The sequence below is a fragment of the Sinocyclocheilus rhinocerous genome, unplaced genomic scaffold (genome assembly GCF_001515625.1).
Source record: "Sinocyclocheilus rhinocerous isolate Xijiao unplaced genomic scaffold, SAMN03320098_v1.1 scaffold395, whole genome shotgun sequence".
NCBI classification, from domain to species: domain Eukaryota; kingdom Metazoa; phylum Chordata; class Actinopteri; order Cypriniformes; family Cyprinidae; genus Sinocyclocheilus; species Sinocyclocheilus rhinocerous.
The window spans coordinates 755,458-762,374 of record NW_015660890.1 but is presented as its reverse complement, the minus strand read 5'-3'; the positions used below and the strand labels follow the sequence as shown (position 1 = coordinate 762,374).

General features: G+C 34.8%; 1 long non-coding RNA gene across 2 annotated transcripts; it reads left to right on the top strand.

The window, feature by feature from the left end:
* The first annotated feature begins 2,225 nt into the window (after positions 1-2,225).
* On the top strand, positions 2,226-6,917 carry LOC107725966 (uncharacterized). Of its 2 annotated transcripts, none has more exons than XR_001638186.1 (3): positions 2,226-2,379; positions 2,945-2,996; positions 6,496-6,917. It is a non-coding gene; the product is annotated as an uncharacterized LOC107725966 (long non-coding RNA). The 2 variants fall into 2 exon arrangements; XR_001638185.1 differs by lacking the exon at positions 6,496-6,917 and adding an exon at positions 3,643-4,196.

Genomic DNA, 6,917 nt, shown 5'->3' with positions numbered 1-6,917 from the left:
TTCAAATTACCCACCTTCTGGGCAGTTAATCATTTTAAACTTTCTAAAATTTGGGTTATATAGGTTTTGTACGAAAATTAAGTTATAAAATGTTTTTTTTATACACCATTATATCATTACGTTTTTTAAAGGAGGTAACGTGTTATTCCAGGGAAAGAGACCTGTGCACTATGTTTAAGCAAAGACTGTAGAATACCCTTAAATGCCTTAAAGGGACTTTGGTTTAAGTGATGCCTCAGTGTTCTGTTATCCTAAGCTAAAAACGCACCTGTAGGCCAGCCAGGATTCAGCACTACATACGAGAGATCAGGACAAATCGCCAGCGCCCTCCTGTGGATATTAAGTGTATCTGCATTAATGAATGAAAATACAGTGATGGCCACAATTTTAGAACACTAGTATTTTCAGAAGAACTGTGGCAACGTCTCCAAGATGTTTCAAGAAACCTACCTGCAAAGCAACAGTACTGTAGGCATTTAAAATACTAGTGTAATTTTGGCCACCAATGTAGCAGTAGAAACAAAACATTTATTTTTTGTTTTTTTACTGTCATTAAGCATTTGTGCTTTTGGTGGAATGATCCACATTTAAGTTAATATCTCAAATGTTTCAATATTTGGTTTAATGGAAGAATTTCTCATTTACTAAAATAACATTTGTGACAATTACATTTAGATGCCATTTTACATTTACTCATTTTGTCTTCTGGGTAATATGTAAGTATCTCTGTAGCTTCTGAATGGCGGTACTAAGGGGGAAAAAATAAGATTGTTAAGCAATATAGGAAAAATGTACACCACCAAAGTTTTTTGTAAAAAGCATGGTCTTAATGTATTGTTTTTACTTCTTGAGGATTAGTGAATGTTTGTGCCCGAAATGATGGATTTCATACAGTCAATGTTCAAATATGAAGATGATGCTGGAAAACTCAAGAATAGTGAACAACTTAACCAACTGAATTGAATTGTGGTTCATAAGTAATGACACACAGCATTATGAATCAACAATACACTTTTGAACTGGGTCATGGGTAACTATGTAATCATGTGTTATGTGAAATAGCTTATTCAAGGCAGAGCTTTAAAAACAAAATGTCATTTTTATGACCGCTCTTATTTTGTCAAATTTATTAATATTTGGCAGCTTCTGAGAGGTGTATGTAAACTTTTGAAAACTAAACAGCAATTATTTCAGACAAATCACTAGCCTATCTCTCCTAACCTCGGCTGCCCCCTTTAGGGGTCGATTGTTTCACAAAATTATATTTTCACATTCTAAATGCTGTAGTATGTCCCCACAGGTTGTAGTTAGACATGAACCAACTCCAGTCATTCGAATGTGATTTTATGGGTTTTTCATTTGAATGAAGCCTTGAATTCGGAATTTTTAGCAAAGTCGGTGGAATTTTCAGACGCTCCCTTCCGAACATCCGCCGCATTGAGAACCTAAAACGAACTTAGTCTTTTAATGCGCCCTCTTAGCAGAAAACGTTTGCATATTTCATAAAATGTCATTTAATACAAATAAAACAAAGTCATACATATATTTAAAACACGTTTTATTAACGTTCTGCTTGCCCATTAAAGAAACTGATGCGAGCAGTACATTGAGTCAGTGATCTCAATAAACGCTTTTTGCTGGCCTACGTGGCTTTAGCTATTTGCTGTAAAAAAAAAATAAAAATAAATAAAAACCTTTGCAGAAACAAACATAACTACGGTCATATACCTCCCGGTTCTTTTTAAATCACAGTCTGACTGCTAGATTAATTACTATAAATGCTGCTTGAATATGTAAAACCAACCAATTTTCGTACCGAAATTGTACGAAATTTTAAATGAATAAATCAGTCACAGTCCCCTCATCTACGACTTACCCCATCATTTGAGAGCTGATCTGGGTCAAATGCCGAAACCAGTAACGTTAGATGCGTGTTGCTCTGCTGGGCGAGAGATGCTTACAAAATCATATATTTGTTTTCAAATAAATTAATTTTAAATCTCACACATCTCATCTGCGATTGACCACCTCGAGTTTTTCATTTATTAATGCTAATAATACACATAATGGCAACAAGAGGGAGCCGACGAACACGTATTTTCACCTGCATTACACGCTTAATTAACCTAATGATTGATGTCGTTTTTCATCCGCTCCACTAGGCGGCATAAGCGGGTTTCTCTGTTACCGTGACACCTTCAGACGCATAATGCGCTGGACAACAGTGGCCACAACAACACATTCAGACTGTTTTAATGGCATAAAAATACAGATCCTGCTGATGACGGCTCAGTTACAGACTCTCAACAGCACATATTACAGCTTGTTAGCAAACAACCTGCGATAAAGTACGGGAAGCAAGTGAAACGCGACACATTGGTAAGTAACGTTAACTTTCTGCAGCGCATTTGTATTATTACTATCGCGCATTACACAGCAGTCTTTGTTTTTTAAAGTATTTTTTTAAGTTGATGTGTCGTTCTGATATGCATTAGCAGGGCTCATCTGTCAGTTCTTTTAGATTCATAAGATTTCATGTGTTAAGCAGGCTTTCAGGGATTTTTCGGTTTATGCATTAAAAAGTAAAAACAAGTATAAAAAGTGCTTGTTATTTGACATCATGTATAAATCTTGTATAAATCATCTTCTTCTATGGAGGTTTTGTTTACTTGATGCTCTCTTGCTGAACTCTTTTGTCAAACGTTTAGAATAATCAGTATTTGTTGCATTATCTTTATAAACTTTATATGATTAATGATATTCATTATTATGAAACCGAGCAATAAATGAAAGTGTTTTTTTATTTGTTTAAGATTCTACACATCACGTATGTGTTTGCTGCAGCCTAAAGCCTTACGTTATTATTATTATTTTCAATTAAGACAGTTAATTCTAAAATGAATACCATATACATAATGTTTTTATTTGTCTATTTAACCTGTAGATTAAAGAATGTCTTTGGACTACACATCTACCCAACAGAAGCAGAGTTCAAGGTAATGTTTACTTCCATGTCCATGTATTTGGGGTTTTTAGAGTATTAGTACTTAGGGTTTTTCTTATAATGATAACACCATATGGTCAAACATATGTGGACACCTTGTTGTAATTAATGGACTTGCCTATTCTAGTTATTTCTGTCTTAATGCTGTTGCAAAAATCTTGAAAGTACACATCTCTATAGTGTTATTTATCTAGAGTATTTTTACTTAGAAATGTGTTACTAGTGGTAGTAGCATATATATATATATATATACCGAACTGTGCTGGCTACAAACCATTCTTTTAGTATTAATGTTGTTTGCAATTATAAATACATAAAATTAAATGTAGACACAAGGTTTTAATTCAAATTTGAATGATCAGTAATTCAGAAATATATATTTTTTTAATTATAATTATAATTTTTATTCTTTTATTTTATTTTTTTAAATTGCATCTGTGAGTCTGTCCTTAACTATTGTTAAAGTACATGTGTAAATGTGAGGTGGTTGTGGTCGAGTGGTTAATACACAGGCCATGGCATGGGAGACCTGGGTTCAAGCCTGCTGGAAAGTGTTGTGAGTTTTTTTTGGTAAAAAACCCAAAATGGGCCCAAAAAAAAAAAAAATTTCCCTTTTTTTCACACCTTTCTCTCTTCAGGTATCTGTCTGCCTAGCCTGCTCCGCCTCCATCTCTCACATCCTGGTCATCCCATTCCACTCCCCTCCAGGTGTGTCTTTCGCTCATGTCCAGGTTTACCGCCCCAGTTTTGTGCTTTTCAGGTCACTGTCATGCGCCATCCGACTCTCTTTGGCTTCGCGTCATCCTCCTGGCCACTGTCAGTATTGGCCAACTTTTTTCATTTTCACCTCTTGTCTCATGCCATCCAGGCCACTGTCGGTTGCCAGCCGACATGCTTTGGTTTCGCCCCAGGTATTGTGCCATCTAGGCCACTGTTGGGTCATCCCAAGTTGCTGAAGTGGGGTTTGAACCCATGCTTCTACCGTAACCTTGTCCGCAACCAACGTGTGTCTAGCCACTAGTGCCATCGTGGCTTTCATACTGATAGTTGACATTTGGGGCACTTTGTTCAGAATATTTTAGGTTTCAGCAATTTAATGTCAGCAATAGGTGGATTCGAACCCGGGTTTCCAAGATTAAAACACAACACCTTATGTCTTGAGCCACAAAGTCTGGCAAGTTGAGCAGTGTTTTCGGAGGAATTTTATTGAGAGCTTTTTTTTGAAAGATTAAATAATGGAAGCATTTGTGGGATTCGAATTTATGTCTCTGTTGCACAATCTCATTTACAGAGCATGTGTTTAGCCGCTTGTACCACTGTGGCTTTCATGTTAAGTGATGGCGTTTGGGCCACTTTGTTGAAGTGTGAATTAAATAAAAATGAAATGTAAGCAAAAGCAGGGTTTGAACTCAGGTCTCCATGATTAAAATGCGATGTTTTATCACCTGAGCCACTGAGTCTGGAGGAGTAAAAGCGATGTTTTAGATGGTATTGTATTAAGAGTAACAGTTTTATAAAAAGAAAAGACAATCATCATCTTGGGATTTGATCCAAGACTTTCTTGTGTCAAAGGTAAGTTGTTTACCACTGAGCGACAGCAGCTTGGAGTGCTGAAGTTGTATTTTTTTTAGCATGTTTGGAAAAAGTAGTCATAAAATTTAAAAGTTGAGGGATTTAAACCAAGTTTTTCAGGTTGAAAGTCAAACAATTACCCTTTGCAGTGTATTGTTTCTGACCAATACTTTGATGAAAGTCCTGACAAAGCATTTTTATGTGAAGATAAATAAATAAATAAATTGAATTGTGGTATTTGAACCCAGGCTTTCACATTCGAAGGCAAAAGATTATCCTCTGTGCCACAGAGGTTTTGGTGATGTGAGCTTTCACACAACACAGTGTCTTTAAAATGAGAATTTAGAAAAAAATTGACAAAGGCAAGTGGGACTTAACATAAGCAATAGTGGGATTTGAACTCAAACGCAATGCTTTACCACGGCATCTGGAGAGTTGGACAGGGTTTCAGAAAGTGTATATTGAGAGCTCAGTTTTATTAGAAGAAAAAGCATCCATCACCTTGGGATTTGATCCCAGGCTTTCTCGCATCAAAGGTAAATTATTTACCACTGGACTACAGTGGCTCCAAATGGTGGGACGGTATTTTTTCAGCATAATTGGAAAAAGTAGTCATACAATTGTGGGATTTAAATCCAGTTTTTCCATGTTGAAAGTCAAACAATTATCCTTTGCAAAGTATTGTTTCTGACAATACTTTGATGGAAGTCCTGACAATGCATTATTATATAAAATAAATATATAAATAACATTGTGGGATTTGAACCCAGGCTTTCAAATTCAAAGGCAAATGATAATTCTCTGCACCACAAAAGTTGTGGTGCTTCAAGCCTACAAACAACAGTGTCTTTAAAATGAGAATTTAAAAAATCAACAAAGGCTTGAACAATAACGTAACATAAGAAATAGTGGGATTTGAACTCAGGTCTCCATAATTAAAATGCAATACTTTACCACCTGAGCCTGGAGAGTTGGCAGGTGTTTTAGATGGTATGTTATTGAGAGCCGTGTATCATAAGATATAAAATTAACAATCATTGTGGGGTTCAAACCAAGACTTTCATGAATGAAAGGCAAAAAACTTGCCACAGGGGCACACAATGGTGAGGTGATTTTTTTTAGTATTATAGTAAAAATGTAACCATATGATTTAATGTGAAAATTTAAACCAAGATTTTCAGGTTGAAAGGCAAACAGTTATCTTTTGTGTCATAGAGTTTGTTTTAAAGCAAGCCTACAATCAACACAGTGTCTTTAGAATTTTTTGCAAAGGCATGTTTTTATTATTATTAATTTTTTTCAAATAATTTTCGATAAAATTTTATCTGAGATAAAAAGATCATGTTTCATCAAGTTGAGCAACCAGTTGCTCACTAAAGCAGATTTTCAAATTTGACTTAAAATGCCAATATTTGATAATAATAATAACATCCTTACTGATGTTTTGACTTTTCTAAATTTAAGATCATCCACAAAAAGTTAAAATCAGTTTGCGCTCAAAACAGTACTGAAGACATACTCAACTAAACTCTATATGTCTTACAGCTCCATAATATTTCTAAATTTAAATATGAAATGAAAGAATCAAGATTCAGTTCATATGTGCTGGATAGATGATCCTGACTGCAAACCACAATGATGGTGACACTCAGAAGTACATCATTAAGGGTATAAAATGCATTCTAAAATGTCATCAAATGACATGTAACCCAACAAATAAAAAAAGAAATTTAAAAAATTGCAAATAATGCAATAAACCATAAAAACAGTCACTAATTTGCATGTTTTATTCATGTTGCAGTGCATGCTGGGAAATATCCAAAACCAAGCACCACAAACATTTTTTTTTATTATATTTAATTTGGTCTTCACTGTTGAATTAAACTGAGAAATTGACTGATCGTTTTATTTGATTTCAGGTTCTTGGATGCTTCATTGAGATGATCAACATCACTGGGATGCATAAAATGTACATTATGTAAATTAAATATATTTATGTTCACGCAAATCTGCAAATTTCACTTCACGAGGTTTCTGTCATTCTGCTTTTGATGTACATTCAATGATTCAACTCTCAAAAAGACATTCACTGTACGCCACCCTGTGACATGATGTAATGATGAGGAGTGCAATTTGTTACATTTATATTGTGCTTTTCTGGCTACTCAGAGTGCTTTGTATTTACATGGAAGGGGGGAATCTCCTCAACCATGACTCATTTATGACTCTGAACAAAAGTGAACAGAAGAAAAAGATTCAAGTAAAATGAATCATAATCAACACCACTAATATAGATTTTATAGATGTGAACCAAAAAAAATCTTTGTGTGTGTGAGCATAT